This window comes from Ostrinia furnacalis, unplaced genomic scaffold (genome assembly GCF_004193835.3).
Source record: "Ostrinia furnacalis isolate ACB-3 unplaced genomic scaffold, ASM419383v2 OfSCF2491, whole genome shotgun sequence".
Classification (NCBI taxonomy): Eukaryota; Metazoa; Arthropoda; class Insecta; order Lepidoptera; family Crambidae; genus Ostrinia; species Ostrinia furnacalis.
This window is the reverse complement of record NW_021132730.1, coordinates 1,093,677-1,113,223: the sequence shown is the minus strand read 5'-3', so window position 1 is coordinate 1,113,223 and position 19,547 is coordinate 1,093,677. Positions and strand designations below refer to the sequence as shown.

Genomic DNA, 19,547 nt, shown 5'->3' with positions numbered 1-19,547 from the left:
GTTACCATAAATAACAGTTAAGCCATTATATTCCGTTCTCCTTCCGTAAGCACAGCTATCCTCATTATTGGTAATGCTGCGTCATAGCGATTTTCGCAAGTCAAGTTGGTGGATGGGTATTAACCGGAAAATCTACTAGTTTCTCGAAATATGATCGTAATGTAAAAGGTAGTGAATGTTTTGAAGAACTCCCGAAGTCGTACACTCACATTATAGGACGTTCAAAATATGTAGGTAAAATATTTCAGCAATATGGATTCTGATTTAGATTTATACCAGTAGTACTATTAAGCCAGCGGGTTTTTAAAAGTTCTCATGTACCTATCAGGTTTTCCAAAGCTTACGTTTTTTCATTCTGAAATACGAAATCGGAAATAGGTAATTGACTTTATGTACCTACCTGCTTAAGGTAAGTGCCCCCTACTTCGGTATATTAAGGCTCTTACGACTTTAACAATTTATTTAAAAATAACCAAGGATGATATCAGTATGAAAGCTTTTGTATGCTAAAGTTTGGTCTTTTGACAGTAACTTAATACATAAATTATAGTTATATTGTTTAAACTTTTTTTAATATTAATTGTTCTGCGGACCTCTTGTTTGGATCCTGTTTCGTGATAAAATTTTGCTCTGTTTCTAAGTTCGTGAACTCATGTCCCCTATTTCGGAATAAAGGTTTACGCATCGAGTTAGGATATTTTAATAATGTTTAAGGGTTTAATAAATTTAAAAACGATAGTATAAATTTAGAATAAAATAATTCTGTGAAATTGACGATATTACTTACCTGAAATATTCATGAGAATAATGTGAGGCTGTCTAGCTAGGTAGGTACTTACGTACCTTCGTATAAAGTTTTGATTTATTATTCTAACAATATGTGAAAATATTTATATAACCATCAGAAATGTAGGGGGGCCTTCCCCCCCCCCCCTCCCCTTCTTACGCATAAAATTTAGATTTTTTTATTTCTAACGATGTGAAAATATTCATACAAGTCTAAATTTAAAAAATGTGGGCGGGCGACTAACCCCCCACCCCTGGAACTGCTTCAAGTGAGGGTAGTCCCCCCCCATTAAAATAACCCCATATACGCCAATGACTCGTAATAAAAAATAATTNGATGGGTACTAACCGGAAAATCTACTAGTTTCTCGAAATATGATAGTTATGTAAAAGGCAGTGAATGTTTTGAAGAACTCCTGAAGTCGTACATTGACATTATATGGGACGTTCAAAATATGTAGGTAAAATATTTCAGCAATATGGATTCTGATTCAGATTTATACCAGTAGTATCAAGCCGGGTTTTAAAAGTTCTCACTTATCAGGTTTTCCAAAGCTTATACGTTTCTTTAATTCTGAAATACGAAATCGAAAATAGGTAATTGACTTTATGTACCTACCTGCTTAGTTATGTATTCTGTCGCGTGGACTTCGAACCAATTGTCTGTGAGACGTGGCCGCATTATCAGTGCCTCCACGCCGAGGAGTTCAGTACCTCTAGTAGGAAAAACTTTCGAGTTCGTTTCGTTGCGTATTCAAAGTGTCATCGAAAAATTTTGTATGAAAAATTAAACAGCGCCCCCTACATTATAGCCGCCCTAGGGGGCGCTGTTTAATTTTTCATACAAAATTTTTCGATGACACTTTGAATACGCAACGAAACGAACTCGAAAGTTTTTCCTACTAGAGGTACTGCAGAGGTGTCAGGTGTCAGCGCACGCGCCGCTCGCGGCTCCGGTGTCGTCCTTCAACACGCCTGGCCGAACAATACTTCCAGCCATTACCACTGACTACTTATGAATGAACATGCTATGAATGGGGAATAAAGTGATCTATTAAGGCACGATTCGGAAAAACTTTTATCCTAGAGTAACTCCAGCCCCCTTAGACAAAACGCACTTTTTGATCGAATCGAAAATCGAATCTGTCAAAACTCCATACAAAAAAGGGGCTTTTCGACCACTTTTCGACTGGTTTGCGATTATAATTTGCACTTTGTCTAGACCCACTGGTATAACCCAATGGCACATTGACAGTTTCAGTAAGTATGGGAAATATGTCTAAACTGTCATATTTCCCATACTGAAACTGTCAATGTTTTGATAAAAGTTTGGTCGAATCGGGCCTTAATTAGATAACAGTTCGCTAAATACTTGATTTGATTAGCATGGTCACATTATTATGCTAAAGAAGATTCGTATTCGTATGTAGAGCTTTGGGTCAAGTTCAGATCTCGACGCTTCTTTATAAACTCTTTGCACTTGATAACCCGGCTATCATTCGAAAATAGAATAACAGAATGTTTACGCCGTTTTTACTGTCATTATTAGGTACTTACTTATCTTGCAGTTTCTATACAAGGTGCCCGCTTTCCAATAAGTTCCCCGGAGCCTGAACATTACAGATTCAATGTGAGCGCCTTTTACCTTTCAACCTGCCTCGTCCCCTTAATAGCCATAATAAATCATTCCCATTGGTGTATTTCATCGAATATTTTCCCTCTCAACAGATATTGTATATCAAAAGCAAATACAGCCTGAATGATATTCATAAATACAATCTATTAAAGTTTATTTGAATATTGTCATTAAATACAGCCATTAATTTCTAAAATACACCGTTGACGTCTCACTTACAGAAGATAAATACTGTTGTAACATTCAATCGAATTCCGATGTCGCGTTCAATTAATCACGNAAATCACATATAGAAAAAAAATGAGTTTGTGGACTTTACCGATTGTGGAAAAGAATGTTTGTCTTTGATAAAGTTGTTTGACCTTTGTCGTTTAGATTCTTTGATAGGATATTGTGTTGTTGCCGGGCGTTGCAGTAAAGTCAGCTGTTTGGGCGCGACGCAACACCGGCCCTGAACTCGGCCCGTGGACGGAACAACGACGCTCCTGTAATCAGACCCGCTCCGGCTGACACGTCACTCACATCAGCGCGCATAAAGAAATCCGCAGTCGATCGACATTTATTTGCCGCATCGGCGAAATCAAACGAAAACTCCCTTTCATGTTCTGATAATGGGGGCATGCGACGATTTTTGAATATTGAACGCTCGTATCGGTTCCGATCCACGCCATCGTAAAAGCTACTTAGGGGAAAGTCACGAAAAATTACGTGTCTGAGATGGAACCGCTAGAGGGGTGCGGGGGAGGGGGAGGCGGGTGAATGGCGGCGGGTAGGCTTTGTTGCTTGTGCTGGCATTCCTCGCCTGGGAACCGGGACCGGCGTCCCGCGCCCGCGCCGCGCCCCGTGCATTCCTGCCCTCTCTCACTTTCATTGTTCCCGTCGGCGCGGGAGGTCGCCGTTCCATACAAATAATGGAACCAGTCGCTTCAGTGGGGAGGACTCGCTGGCGCACTCTAATAAACACGCCCGACTTGTCCATAAATGACATTTACTGATATGCCTTTTTAATTTTCGGGCCGGACGCTCCTTATTAGGAGACTCGGGAAAGTTTTCGAGCGCTACACTTTGGGTGCATTCGATTTTATGTGGACGCTAATAGTACGACAGTTAACGGTTGTGTTGGCCAACGTTGGGGCGATGCACCTGCGCGCGCGCACGGCTAATGAAATCATCCCCCAATAACAACAATAGACGTGACCATTATTATTGTAATTTATCAGAGGGTCCTGGCAGCGATAGCGGTCGCTGCGCCGAATTTTGATTCATTTCGGATGCCAGGAATGCCATTGTGCCGCCGACTCTACCTGCGCCGGCGCAGGTAGGGCTGCACTCGTTTTGTTTATACGTTTTGACAAACGTTAGTTAGTTGCGAAGTGTTATTATCAACAGGGGTGGCACTCTATTGTTTACGTTATCGCCAACAGTTAACACTTACTTTTTATAGCCTTGAAGCGAAACTTGGACATTTCGAGTTGAGCGGTACTGATTGTATTGTGTGTAACTTTTGAAAAGCATTAAAGACGAAATTTCCGTTAAATCTTGTCCGAGATCCCATGAATTACTCATGAAAGAGCTTTAATCGTTCTTCAGAAGATTCAGATTTTATCGTTTCACTTCGACAAAAGTTACTGCGAAATAATTTACTGTTCCAAATTTCTTTCAAAGTGTACTAAAAACAGTTTGTTTTTGCCTTTTTGCGTCCACTTCTCCCTTTTAAGCGTATAGTTACGACTCAATTTGCTTAATCTATGCTCATTGCATAACAATGCCTATCTTCGACGCATCTACTGGTTCCAATTCTGTTATTATCATATTATGTAGGGGTCGGGTCATTTGCCGTAACAAAAACATGGATTGCCCTAATGGCCTTATTACGTCGAATAAATAATAGGTATGTTAAACGTAAATTATAACGGAAGTCGTCTAATAGTGGTCTAAAGCGTTTCCTGCTCAGGGAGGCTTATTGTTATTCATAGAGAGGTTATTTATTTTTCTCGGTTATAATGCTAACGGCCTATAATGGCCCATGGCCTAATTGAAAGCCTTATCAGCGAAGACGTGCCCGGGCCCGGCCGAGGCAGATTGTATCGCTAATTCCGATGAGCACGTGTTCCGAATGTTTGACATTTAAGCTTTTAACCGACGATTATGAGCGTTTAATTAATTTTATCGTTCGGCGTGAGATAAAGATTCATTAGGACCTCGGTGATATTTGACATGTATTTGAATAAACTGCGCCAAACGAGTTTGTTATTTAAGCGACCGCAGTAAAATTTGAAAACCTAGATTTCGAATCGTTAACGTTCTCGCGAAATGCGTAAGTAAGAATGTCACTACTGTTTATCTAATTTATTAACCAGCATATAATTTTACAGTTTTTCTAAATGAAATTCCTACAAATTTTAAAAGAATTACCTACTAATGATAGTAAGGTAGTGTAAACTAAAACTAACTAAACGATAACATTAAACATTATCTCTCAAACCCGGTCATTCTTGTATTGCAAAAGGTCAGATTTGAACCGTTAAGTTAGATTTGACAGTATATTTTATACCTACTAAACTTCAGTAAATAGATCCATAGCCCTACTTTTGTTGCATAACCCCGACTCCGATCGGGCGAAAGACCACTACTTACAATTTCTAGCTTGTCCTACAAATCACAGGGGGCAATTAAAAGGGTGTGATAAGTATCACCTCAACGTCTATTGTTTGCCGGACATTAGGCGAGATTAAGCGCCGCCTAATTGTGTATTTGTGTGCTAATTAGTAGCCGGCCGATTGCTCAACACACACAAACATGCATAGAATGGGTAGGCATTGACTTGATCGTTATTTGTTTGTCTTTTCGACTCTTTTTTGTTTTTCATGTTAAGGTAAACCAGGTAGACATAATCTACGATTTTGTTCGTCGTGAATATTTATTAAGAGGTGATTTTCAATCGCCTTAACTGAAGAATACCCAAGTTTGGTACATTGACAATTTCAATGTGGAAAATATGTCAAAATGTCAAGTTTATTTTTCAGCTTTAAGATATCTGACGATTGAAAAATCTGCCCTAAATCTACGATCTAATGGTAGACTGAATGCAATTATTGCAGGTGGTCTTGGGTTCTCCACTCAACAATTTCAATGTAATAACTATTCGTAAGTTTTAGCGTGATTGTCAAAGGTAAAAATTGAATTGGAAGCGCAGCTTTGAAAGGAAATTCTTGCGATTTTTCCCCGTTCACTCATAGTAATAGTCAATTTTGAGATCGATTTTTATGGTGACTAAAGGCTATTCTAATATGAAGTCTTTATCTACAATCAAAGTTCTTAAAATCAGTGCGGTATCCTTAGCATAATAGACTACTCCGACTTCATGATAGATTGTATTGAACTAGATTTTAAATAAGGTTTCTAAAGTTAAATGTCATCATATCATGTTGGTTATACGAGTATTAGGTATTATAAACGATAGTGCAAGGAATATTACCTACGGGTTATTCATTAATTATTTTATTTACCTTTAGTAAGCTTATAGCGGTAAATTAACCTCACAATCATGACAACCGACAGTCGAATTGTGTAAATCCGCACAAGACTACAAGTTAGTGGTTTCTGGATTGGTGTCCGGTACAAAATTAATTAGTGCTAGATAATGCAGCGTGCTAATTATTGCGGCCCTATCTGTGCCCGGGTTATCGGGCACTGCCCTGTACACAGTTGAGGTAGGCAAGGGTTAATTTGTTGTTTACAATGGAAGGTTAAGGATTGATTTCCTTAGCATTTTCTAGAACTTATTAGGTACTTAGGTACGAGGTACTTGTTTTATAATAAATGTCTTGCCTAAATAAATGCACTGCCTTGTCTTACATAGTTGAGGTAGGCAATAGGTTAATTTGTTTTACAATGGAAGGTTAAGGACTGATTTGCTCAACAGTTCCTAGAATTTGTATGTACCTACGAGGTAGGTACTAGTTTCATCATGAATTTCGTTTCAAACACATTTAGAGCACAGGACAGAACATTGCTGAATTAACTGAAATTGAATTGAGTTTTGAATTTTCGTAACACATGAAAGGCATAACTGATTGAGAAATTTTACCATAAAAAACTTGAATAAAATCAGTATTATTATCATTATTCATTAGGTATTTAAACGACCGTGTGTTGGATTTTATAAACTACTTACAGGCTAAATGAGTTTTCGTGTCCATTGACAGTAGGTACTACATATAAGTAATCGATTGGTTTCCAAACTTGTTTAATTTTGATTGAACAAGATAATATAACAAAATTAAATGTTCTTAAGCTAGTCAGCTCAGTATTTTGTTTGCGCCAGAGTGAGATAGAAAGAGCTTTTATTGGGCAAGAGTAAATGTTTCTCGAATATTACCAATTCTAATGCTGCAGAATCTGATTATACGGAATTCAGCGGATTTCATTTGGCCCTAGCCTCCTAGTTAATTGCGTTTCGGGACCGGCTCCGGCTACGTGTTGGTACACGATTCGATTCGAATCGAATTTCACTTAGCTATAGCTAATGTTGTTTAAAGTTGGGACGTTTTCCTCTGTCCCGGTACGCGTCAGTGAATTTTGACGTAGGTTAGCATAATTTTGACTTCTGTTTTAGCCGTTTTCGGTTGACGGGAAAACTCTCTTAATAATCAATACAGGGTGTTGATTAAACGGAATTTTGAAATATACGAAATATAAGCAATGAAATTAAATGAAAGGTCACAATTTCTGTAAAATTTAAATGTAAGGCATTACAAGAAACATTTTTCTCTGACTTTCCATTGGGGTCTTAGTAAAAGTTTTTTTTATTTAGTAAGATAGACATATTAACCAAAAGTTAATATAGTATTTTATGCTCTTGGTATAAATCCCATCAATATTCAAACAGGTACCTTTTACGGCCACTCCTTCAGACTAGACTAGCGTCGTCAGCCGAAACCAGAAACATTACTGCACTAAATCGATTCATGCGCAAAGGTTAACAACCAGTATGGCGTTTGCCCCTCGAACTCTACCGGCCTTTACTAAGAATTTCAGCGACATTAGCTAGTCTTTATTGGATTAACCTACGGGTTGTTTTTGAACAACATGCGTGATTCGATCGCCACACCTGAGGGACTTCTTTTTGGGAGGGCTAATTATGTAATTGCGACCGCGATCGGAGTTACATTAGCCTTATTTGCGAACATTCCCATTTTGGTGAAATATGCTGATAACAGAGCATATTGAATATTAATGATATTATCGAATATTTTTTTGACTAATGAAAAACGATTAAAAGGAAATTGGTACAATTTGCATCACTATTGTTTTATATTTTCCTGACACTTATAAATTGACATCTTAAAAACCATTCATAATGATAAATTTACATACACTGTTAATTTTATCATCTAACATAACCCAGTTCATCATCACATCTAATGATGAACTGGGCCTCTTAACGGGTAAAATACAATAATAAGAGGGCAGTTAGCTAGTTCCGCTTTTAAAATGCGTGTGTGGGATATCTGAGTCTCAATGGCTATCAAGCCAGATGGCGACTGCACGCGATCTCTTTCCGTAACACAATTCCGGGAGAGTGTAACTGATCCGGGAAGCCCCGGGCGGGATGTGGCAGGTCAATGCGGCCACCTGTTCACGCCTGTCACGCTATGACACACCCGATTTACGCGTCCCTGTGTAATTTGGGATGCCCTGTTTTGTTGTTGACTGACTAGTTTTTATAGCCTTATTTATTTCGTTTAGGTGTCTAAGAAAAAAATCTCAATTAAGTATGTAATTTTAATGACTCTTGGGGATTGCATTCTCAGGTGAATTCTTGAAGTTTGCATCATCAATGATATATCTCGAAAGAAAGGATGTTGTTATGGCGTATACTCGTACTTAGTTNACTTAGTTGGATTTATTTTTAAAATTATCTATTTATAGTGATGTTTACCTTAGTTCAAGATATCTAGTTCATTCATAGGGCGATAGTCAGGTGTTTGACCACAATGGACAATCACACCTGTTAACGCAGAATGTGGTCCAGGGTTGTACTCGTAGTACGGCAGAAATTATTATTAAGTGTTAGCTGACTAATTTATTGTATGTACACATAAGGAAACTGACAACAGAGCAAGAGAATCCATTTTTACTATAAGGTGCGGAGAACCCTTAAAAGGTGGTCTCTTGTGCCCATTGACAGGGCAAGTTTGTTAAACATTTGTCAAAAATCAAGATCATTACTGTAGGATGTTCATGATTTGATTTAAAGCATACGTATTTCAAATCGTACCAATGCAACGTCACACTACACTCAAGCTAACTAACGCCCGCTGTAACAGGGCTCTATGCGGGTTTTAATTACTATTACTTAGCTAGCAAACTGAAGGGTCCCCGAGGGAGCGTGCTCTATCTTCGCAGGTGACACCTCTAATTACCCTCGGACTGGGACTGGGACTCATCTCACAAGATTAACAACGATAAACATACTGTTGTAAGTTTTTACTAGTAGTTCCGGCTGCCCAGTGGAGAGCTTTGTTTGAATCCATTAAGCCCTGTTAAGAACTGTTTTTGGAAAGATTGACTATTTGTCAATCTCTACTGTGGACTCTATACCTTACTCAAGGAATATTGGATCGCTTCTTACTTTATAGATACCTATATGCCCGTATTCACAAACATTACTATGAGGTCTCACAGTGTACGTGGACGCACAGGGTGACACACGAACCATTCACAGAGCTCTATTCAACGCTGTGCGTTCGATTTGCTACTTCACTTAAGCAAGCATCGTTTGTGAATACGGATGATACATACATACTTAATACTAATTGTTGTAATTTTAACAACTACTAGTTCCGGCTACATTTGTGCAGTATAGAATTTTTTTTTGAGCTCTAACAGTTGAAAACAGTTTTTAGAAAGATTGACAATTTGTGCGGCTCTACTGTGGGCTCTACCCTACTCAAGGAATGTTAAATCGCTTTTTACTTTTTAGATATAGTTAATACTGGGTTATCATTATCTATATGACCAGTTACCACTATCATTCATTCTTCTCCCAAGAGGGTTCACCTACAAATACACTCATTTAATTCTTAAGTAGAGACGTTATTGCTGAAAAAGTACCAGGATTATAAACCATGCACCCAGAAGTTATTGTAAATGTAAACCTATTACAGTTTAAACACCGGTAAATCCATTCTAATTTGGATTGTCTGTTAAACAATACTGCCTGGGTGCGTTGTTTCGTGGTTCTCGGAAAATAAACAATATTTTTAGCAAAATATGCAAATAAACATTTGTAGATTCTGACGTATATTTCATTGTTTGCTCAACAATTCTTTTTACCTGTGTTCTGCGCGCCAGGTGCAAAAAACCGATGCGAATTTACACCCTATTGTTATAGTGTTAAGAGTAAAATTTTATTACTCCTGCAACTGTGTATAGTATGACTAATGTTAGGTGTGCAAAAAACTCGCTTCCTTTTGCTTTCCCATTTTTGTTAGCGTAGTTCTAAAGATAACTTATAGCCCGCGCGTTAAAAGGTGCTTTGCGAGCTAAGTTCTTAATCCTTTAGAATTTAGAACTTTTTATTTTATTGTTTTTTGTTGCAAAGCACGGTAAGTATCGTTTTCACAACTTATTTTTTATTTTTAGGAAGAAGGAACTGATGGTATTAAACAAAAATTCATACTGTTGTACACGCTGTTCAATTTAGGTAATTCTTTATACATTACTTGACTTATTCAATGTCATAACTTCAATATTGAAAAAGCAGTTTGTTAAAATAATGACGTAGTAATATACAGTAAAGAGATTCATTCATTTAAAAAATGCAATAACTTGCATATCTTATGCGGATATTTTGATCATACTTAATTACAGGAAAACAGTTAATTACTTGAAGGTGTACTTATCTTCAGACCATATAGTCAATAACGAATCGAGGAGAGGTTATCGATAATATAAAGAGGTCTTTCTGTAACTAACTACCTTTGAAATATTTCCCAAGTCTGACTGATAAGGTGTTTTGCTGTTAGTGTATTACCTTCAATAGGTATGTTATTTTCTACCTTTTTCACTCATGGCAGGTCTCTAGATTGAGTAAATAAAGATTGTGTAGAAATCGAAACCTGACTGATTTTGTTTATTTTTTATTTTAAATCAATTCCGTGACATTAATAGGATAAGATAAGATAATTTTATATCTATAAAATGTATGTATTTACAAAAAAGTATTTAAGTATGTTTATGTCCTATGTCAGTATCCATAGTACAAGCTTTGTTTGCTTAGTTTGGGACTACAGGAGTGTAAAATATCCAAAGATATTGATTTTAATAATAAATTAATATGATACAATTTGTAAAACAAACGGAATTACTCTCATTAAGCTGAACTTATCAATTTACGGTATCCCGGAAGAAAGATTCCATATCCACTTCAGTTCATTTGAATTGAAATTGCTAATGGCACTTAAAAGCCCCGTTCGAATGGAGACGACTCTACAAAAGGATGATTCTCTCACCGTCCCAGGGAGTCTTTCATACCTCGCTTTTGGTCTAGTGATGTGACACAGTAGTCATGGCAGCAAAATATTTTAAGCCTTTATGGTTCAATTATTTCTGTTAAGCGTAGTTATGTAACATTTTTGGTACTATTTGGTACTAAGTATTTGCACAGTTTTTGAGGTCGGCTCTCCTCGTTCTCATAGTATGCATCAACTATATAATCAATCATTTGATCAACTATGATTTCCCAGTCAGTTATCCGGTGCCTAGGCTGTCTGAAAAATGGGCTAAGTCGAAAATTGATACCCTATACATCTCCCTGCTGATTCAAGCTTGAAAGCTTCAATGAAGCTTGTGATTACTTATTTTCTAGTCAGGAATAGGTTACATCGTAAATTTCAATTTTTTACCATTGATACGTGAACCACAATCACGTATAATCCACAAAATGGACCACGTAACGTTCCTGTAACCTAACTCTATCTAATAGTGTCTTCGCTATCAATATTTCATATTTCTCAAAAACCGCGCACATCTCTAATCCGTTCGGATTCTTCCTAACGAGGCGGACTTCTTCCTAAGCGACAGGAAGGGGCCTATTCCAGCCTCCGTTAAATTGAATTAATCTAATCAGCCGATAAATTGCCCCTTACGACGCCATGCGTCAGATCTGCGAATAAGCACTTTGTAAGTTGCAGCGTGCTCGTTCGAAAATGACTCGCCAAACCAAACAATGTAGTCAATGTAGAGCAGTCTAGAATCTATAGGGTTGGCCTTGGCAGTAATAACAAATGGAGCCTGCCACATTACTGCATATTGTTTTTCAGTTTTACAGATATAATGCACATTATATTAGTTATATTAGTACTATACATTTTACATAGAAACTTATCAGATGTGAGTTCAAGTCTTTATTTTATTCTATGATCATTTGATCAATCAGATCCATAATTTATAATTCGTATTTATGAGTACCTATCACATTTTAAAACATTTTGATTTATTTATTGTTTACGTCTGTAAGCACTAGAAAAGATTAAAACCCAGAAACAAGAGAAGATTGAATGCCCAAATAGTTTTGCTACGCTTGATCTATCCACTCTATCCAATTTAAACTGGTCTTGATTAGTTCAGGAAGACTTCTGGGTTATATTCCACTGTGACGTGACTGCACAATGCCTATTAGTTGACACGGACAGATTTCCGACATGCTATGAGACGCGAGTCGGTGGCGTGTACTCCAATTTAGCACTTAAATCGCTCATTGTCTACTGACAGGCAAGATTGACTGCTAGATGCTGGGTGAATAACTGCTTTCTTTGATCCTCTGCTATGTGTGGACATCGTGGACATTCATACCAATAAATACCTAACTACAAAGGCTGAATTATTAGAAGGTAAATGTTGACAAGGGAATCATTTGTCATTTTAGCAAACTGAACATTCATCTTGGTGATAATTAAAGATAAATGTACTGTAAAGAAACCAGTGCAAACATATTTAAGACCTAATGTACACTGTGAAATGCAATAAAGAATTGAGTATTGAGACTATGCAGCACAGAAAAGAGAAGTCTAGCATAAATAAAAAAAGTTTCGAATAAGTATCAAGGGCATATAGAGCATACATACAGGAAGCTGGAAATATTAAATTTTCGGATAGATCCAGTTTATTTTGTAACCTATTATTGGTACCGTTTGAAAGAGCTCGTAAAGCACTTTCAGGATCAGCAACCACTTTTTCGATATTTTGTATAGTTTAGAAATAATCGAGTGAAATCACTTTATCGTTTCCATCCTTATATCGTCACTCAGTGTTGGCGATATAGGCATTAAAGTTCATTTGTATGACCTACTTTGCACTATGGTCTTGTAGCCTGCAGTACTATGTACCTACTATTGTGTATTCTGTGCTGTAACTGGATCGTATTTCTTTGATTTCCGCGTACGCGCACCCTAATCATCAAAAATTACCTCTCATCCTCACTTGGTCGTTACTCCGAGTCGAATGAGCACTCCAATTTAGTACTTACATCATTCACTGTCTGGTGGCAGACAGACACGACTGACAGCTGATGTTACATTAAATATCCACGAGGTTATGAACCAAGATGACTCTTGTGCTACCGGGGCGGTGTTAAAGCTGTTATTCAATTATCAGCTAGAGAAATTGTGTCAAATTATGTTATGTATAAATAGTGCACCAAATGATATCTTTAAAATTACTGAATGTATTTTAGTCACTTACCTACATTCTTTCTTTCTTCCTTCTAAGGTAAGCAAAATCTATCATTTACCTACTCTAGGAAATGATAGATTTTGCTTGAGCTTTACGTACATTTTCCAAGGAAGGCTTTCTAAATATTATGAGGCTTAGGCTTATTGATGAGGGTTCATTATCTCAATTTATAATTCTGGCAGAGCATTAAATCAATTCATTGTAAGTTTAATAGCATTGAACAGAAGACAAAGAGCCACCCGAAACGATTTCAAAAGTTTTCCAATTGATAAAACAAAAGCCCTAGTTATGATAACAATAGACGTTTAAAATGTCGATTAACCCGAGTATACTCTTGTATTAATCTTGTAGTTAAATGGGCCGCACTTCCTTAACAGTGGTGGTCTGCATCTAAGTACAGTCGAAAACGTCTATCATTTGGAACGTATTATCGTCAAATCGTAGCTCATTACCGTGATAAACAAACTGTAAAGTAGTAAAGCTTTAAGCACTGACTGTACTACACCACTTGCTGCGGTACGTTAGTGCGCCGACAAAGGGGATTATTAGCCATAAATGTAGTGGCGATCCCCTTGGCAAATGTCACGGAGGGAATAAAGTGTATTCCACAGATAGTTAAACGCGGTTAGGCGAGTTTATTTTTCCGCTCCGTCGTTTCACAAAGGTCGCGGTTCGCGTCGCGCCCGTAAAGTATATTTAGAAGTTCCGGTGACGTCACTGCCCTTAAAGATTGTTTTAGTAAATGACAGGCACAAATTTTCTTGTATGCAGTTTCTTATTAAAAAAATCATTTCATTATTGAGTTCGTATCGATTGGTCGAAATTTTATAAAAGTAATGTCTTACAATATTGGCTAAAAGAAACCACTCAATAAAATCGCATACATAGTAACATAACATCAGGAGAGTGGTGAATGAGAAAATTCTGCGTCGCAAAGTGTTCATGTTATTGTCTCTATCTAGAGATAACAAATTAAATTAGAATTAGTACAAGGTGCCTCAACTATACGTACACTTGTTATTGAAAAGAAAGCAATCAGTCTCTGATTGATTAAGTCTTCGACAGCCAGCGCTTTGACTTTGAGCACTCAAATCAAGTTACTATCTACGGAGTAAAAGTTAATAACCGTTCGCTCTACAGTGAAAAGTCGTATCTCATTCCCACGGGAACTAGAAAAACAGGAAAAGTCACTGATAATACGAGTATTTCTATTTGACTAAGCAAAAGGTCTTGTAGATACGATATGTCACTAGTATTTTTTAAATAGACCAGTTAATAGATAGGTAGATTCCAGTTTGTAATTACAGAAGGCATTTATTAACATTCCAATTAAATATAGTTAAAAGGAAAGTGAGATACAGGCCAAGAGCTTCCTCGTTGTGGATAAAAAAAAAATCTATGAAATAGAATAATGCCAATCCAACGAATGTTATAAATGCGAGATTGTGACACAAAAAGTACTGAGGTTATTTTGATGAAATTTGATTGCAGAGTAAGTTTAAGACCCAGGAAAAACATAGGAAAATTTTTGTTACCTTTGTTTTATCTTAAAGGAAGATAAAGTCTTTCTGAAGCAGATCGAAATTCATGCAACCGGAGCCGCGGGCAAAAGCTAGTAACAAAAGTAAAAGTCAGTGTCTCGAGAACATAATTCAATTCCAAATGTATTGTTTGGGTGGCGACCGTCTGCCCCAGTTTACATTGTGATATCAATACCACATTATCATTATAATGACCAATTTCAAGACAGTGTCAGTATTGTCACCGATGCATACATGCATGCATGCTCGACGAATGTAGGCCGGGTCGCATGCCATGTAAAACAGAGCGTGACAGGAGCAGCTACTGCGAATTGTGGACTGTCACTCGATATACGATCCGTGGGCATATTTCGTTCCGGGCCAATACGTCTTGTCATTGATATGAATGCATTCCAAATTGGGTTCTGTAGTACAAGTTCGATCTCTTTGGAGACGTGAAATTGACTTTACTTTCATTCAAACATATGGGTTTTGAAATATAGTTGTTGCAATTCACGAAGGGGTGTGAGCTTTAGATGTGTGGTGGCTAGCTACTGTTCGTTTTACAAAAGTTTTAAATGTACACGTACACACAAGTAAAGCTCACACGCCTTCGTGATTTGCAAGAACTAAAGTAGGTACATAAAATATAGAAGGAGTATTCTTGATGCAAACCATTTGACTTTGATAAAAGAAAACCAAATGCACCGTTTCGGCGCAAATTAAGCGGTGTTATCTCTAGGATCATCTCTACCTCTACTAGGTTCTGTTTAATATTCTAGGCTAAATCAAGATTTGAAGTTAATAACCTCTGATTGGATTAATTGTGGATTAATCTCTTTGTATTATCAGCAAGCTAAATCAATGGTACCTACTTAATATTGTCAATATTAATTTGCCTACGAACAGATGTAAATACCTCATTGTCTCAGACCTTAGTAGTCCTTAGTTAGTACCAATGAAGCTATCAGTATTGCATGATGTAATCATATGTGTAGGTAAATGTCACCTTATCTGTAAATGTCACTTGAAGTACTCGTACTCCTGGTAATAACATACAATGAAAACTGCAAGTATTTATTTCAAATAAATGGTATGTTTCCAACACACTCGCATAGTTCAATACTTACCTACTCTTATTCATTTAGATTGGCCACTTTTGGTATAAAATTAAAAAAAACAAAACATAGGAAAATAAAACATACTCGTACATACAAGTATCGATAAATCCATTATCTAGAGTTTGTGGGTTCTATTCTCATACCATAAAAACATTTATGTGCTTGAACTTTTGATTTATTTGCCGTTTATTAGTAGGCCGGTAGCAGCACTCTATAAATTATTTATTTAAAGGTTCGAGGTGTTAATTTGGATTTTTTTAATAGTTGCTCGAAGGTCATATTAAATTACACATATTGAAGTTAATTTGAGTTAAAAATTATTACCGCTGAATCGACTACATCACTAACTAGGACAGAGTGTCCCTCTATATTTCAGTAGCGCCTGTCCTCCCAAGTGCGGTAGCCCGTCAGGCCTAAGCGATGACCACAGCCAAACCACAAGTATAGGACGTAACGTGCCCGGTGCGATGGGAATGCGTAATTCTTGTAGTGCGGCCCGCACGGAAATCTTGGAAGTGGTCCTGATGGGTCCACACTAGGGCATGAATATCGGAATCTCGGAATCTCGTAATATCGGAATCTCGGAAGACGAGATCCGATATTACAATTCCGATATTGAGCGACCCAATATCGTAATATCGGAATCAGATAAAGGTTTTAATTGAGACTTTAAATAAAATGTTTAAACGCGCCATAACCTGCTACAAAGCTCAAAGTACATGATTGGCAAAGACCAATGATTTTCTCATGTTTCTAAACATCACTTTTTGTCTGCAAATAATTTTATTAACCATAACATGTTCTAAAACAATTTTAGCACTTGCCGTACTTGGTCTTAGCAATGAAAAACGACATCTCAACTCCCTTCCAAACATTAATAAAATTGGACTATGGCCCGTCAGTTCTCTGCGTACTATGTGCCCTGCCCATTGCCACTTAGCTTGCTAGTCCGTAGGGCTATGGACGAAAAGATGTTGTGTAGTTTCCCGAACGCGGCCCAGCCGAGTAGGATTTGACGATTTACCGCTTTCTCGAAATTGAATCTACTTAGCTGAATCGTTTATCCGAGGTTGACATACTTGTCAACAATCTCGAAAATCAGGCTTCCAACCGAAAATAGGTAGGGCGGAACATGGTCATAAGCTTCGTTTTGTCCATGTCCAAGGCCCACCTGTTGGGAGACTCGATTAGGTCTTCGAGCAATGTGCCGAGGTCTTCCAGCGATTCCGCCCTAGTACGCAAAACTGACGGCCGATGGGGCAGCAAGGTTCTGGAGTGGAGGCCATGTACCGGAAAGCGCAGCATAAGGCTGCCACCCACAAGGTGGACCGACGACCTCATAAAGGTAGCAGGAAGGCGCTGGATGCAGGGCGCCAGCAACCAGCCATTGTGGAAATTATTGGGGGAGGCCTATGTTCAGCAATGGACGTAATATGGTTGAAATGATGATGATGATGACGCCCCGTGGTTTTGTGAGTTGTACATCGATAATCAAAAAGGAACAAATTACAAATATATTCAAGTTTTTTACCACTGTCTAAAATTTTTGTAAAATGTGACTTGAATGACTCTACAAATCGTTCCGCCAGTATTGGCTGAAGGAGTAAAAGTTTGTTTGATACCTGTTTTACAAAAACACTTACATTCTTTGCTAGTCCATTTCCATAATTGGCCCGTTATTGGTTAGTAAAATAAATGTAAATGCAATGGTAACCTATAACATACAAAATGGTTTTAAATACTTCAATTTTATAATTTTAAGAAGTGCTATTGTGTACTAAATTAAAGATTTTGATTAAAATCATTATTTTACTGTATACAATCGAGAATTTATACGAATATAACCAAATATTTAAAATTTATAACACAAACTCAATTCCGATATTAATATCGGAATTCCGATATTGAGATCTAATATCGGAATCCAATATCGGAATTGAAAACCTTCCGATATTACATGCCCTAGTCCACACGTTGGGAGTATCGACTTGGGACAGGACTTTCCCATTTCGGGGCTCTAATTTTTAAATAGAACGAGAGACTAGTAGAACTTTTGGAAAATTGGATAGATTAGCCGTGAGTAGATTGATCTAGTTTTATCGATAAAACATACTTAGTTATAAAATATTTTTCTTGTATGACGTTTTCTTCAGTGCATGTCATTTAAAATGTACACAACTCAAGTCACTCAGTCAAGGTTATGAGAGATTATCTGTTACCAAAATAATTTGTCCAAAATATCTCCCACCATTTGGTGACCCTACCGATCGGGCATACCAGATAGTGTTCCCTAGTTAGTAAGTGCAAGCTGTCATGTTCGATATCAGCTATGAATATGCAGCGCCACTCGGAACCGCTCTGCTAATGTCATTGTTTCTTTCCAGGTACGTTTTGCACTTCTATTTGAAAATGGCGGCATTGTCAAGTAAGTTTTTGTGACACTAATTTTGAATTTAAGTAATCTATCTATTTACATGTTCATACTGATTATCAAACCGACTAAATTATCTGCCAACATAAAGTTCCCGTAGTCTGCTTGGTGTCTTAAAGAATGTGGTAGGATTATATATCAGAGTAAGCAAGTTAATACTTCCCACATTTGGGCATAGGCCTTATCCCAACTGTAGAGTGGCTCAAGCCATACTCTACCATGAGCCCGGTACGGATTAGTGTTAATATGAATAAATTAAATTTACTATGCTAATGACTGGATTAGTACCGATTCAGTATTCGCAAAACAATAAACATTGATGTTAAGACAAAAATTATCTCCTTTAACGACGTCATTAAAACAAAATAAAGTCGATAACGATCTGGATTTCCTAAGTTAAGTTTAGAATGTCGGTAGAAGTAAGCGTAATAAAATCTTCATATTTATGATTGTATAAACTTTATACCGTCTACCTATTTGAATATACATAATTTGCGAACTATAATAGCTTTAGAGATAATCTTAGTCGCAATCAGGAACGGGTATTAGATTTCTTATTAGCTATTTTATGGGTATTCAATGTGAACTTTGCTCCGGTTTAGATATTTCTGCAATTCCGTTCTCATTTGATGTTGAAAGTCGGCTCGTTTTATAGTCTAGAAAATCAGTATACGAGTAATTTTATGTATATTAATTAAAGATAGGGGCGACCGGAGAGAGTTGTAACAGAGGGGTTGTAACAAAGGCAATTTCTCAAGCTTAGTTTGTTTATCAAGCTAGCAACTTCGCAAATTCGTTGCTCTTTCACAGTTTGCGTGAAATCGTCAGCTCGCAAACTGTCAGACAACTCACCTATGTTCCAACTTTCCTACGTCTCCCCTTGAGTAGACTGTATTATGAACAAGTCATATCCTAAGCTCCGTTAATATCTTGAAGTATCGTTCTATCACTGCATTAAGTCGCCACCAAAGTCTAGGTGCTAAAGAGCTGAACTCTGTTTATCGAGGCCCTGGGTTCGTCAATTCCCAAACATATTTGTTAGGATAGGTCAGTTTGGTTAGGATACGCTGGCTTAATAAACCCGACTGTCCGGAAAGAAATCGATTCCAAGCTTCGTTAAGCCGTGGGTCGGTGCAATTGAGCCATTTTCGACGTGTGTGACAGCTCGAAAAGTGTAACACTAGGGTTGTGACTGTTAACTGTTATAGGTATTTCTTTTTATAATTTACGAGAAATGTAGATACGGGTTTGAAGTATGAACTATGAATTTAGGTGCATCATGCTTTTGCCTACGACATGTGAAAAATCGACAA

General features: G+C 37.4%; 1 protein-coding gene across 1 annotated transcript in view; it reads left to right on the top strand.

Annotated features, from left to right (window-relative positions):
* Positions 1-19,547, top strand: part of dally (division abnormally delayed protein) — a 154,683-nt gene that overhangs the window by 1,112 nt on the left and 134,024 nt on the right. The gene's annotated exons all lie outside the window — the stretch shown is intronic.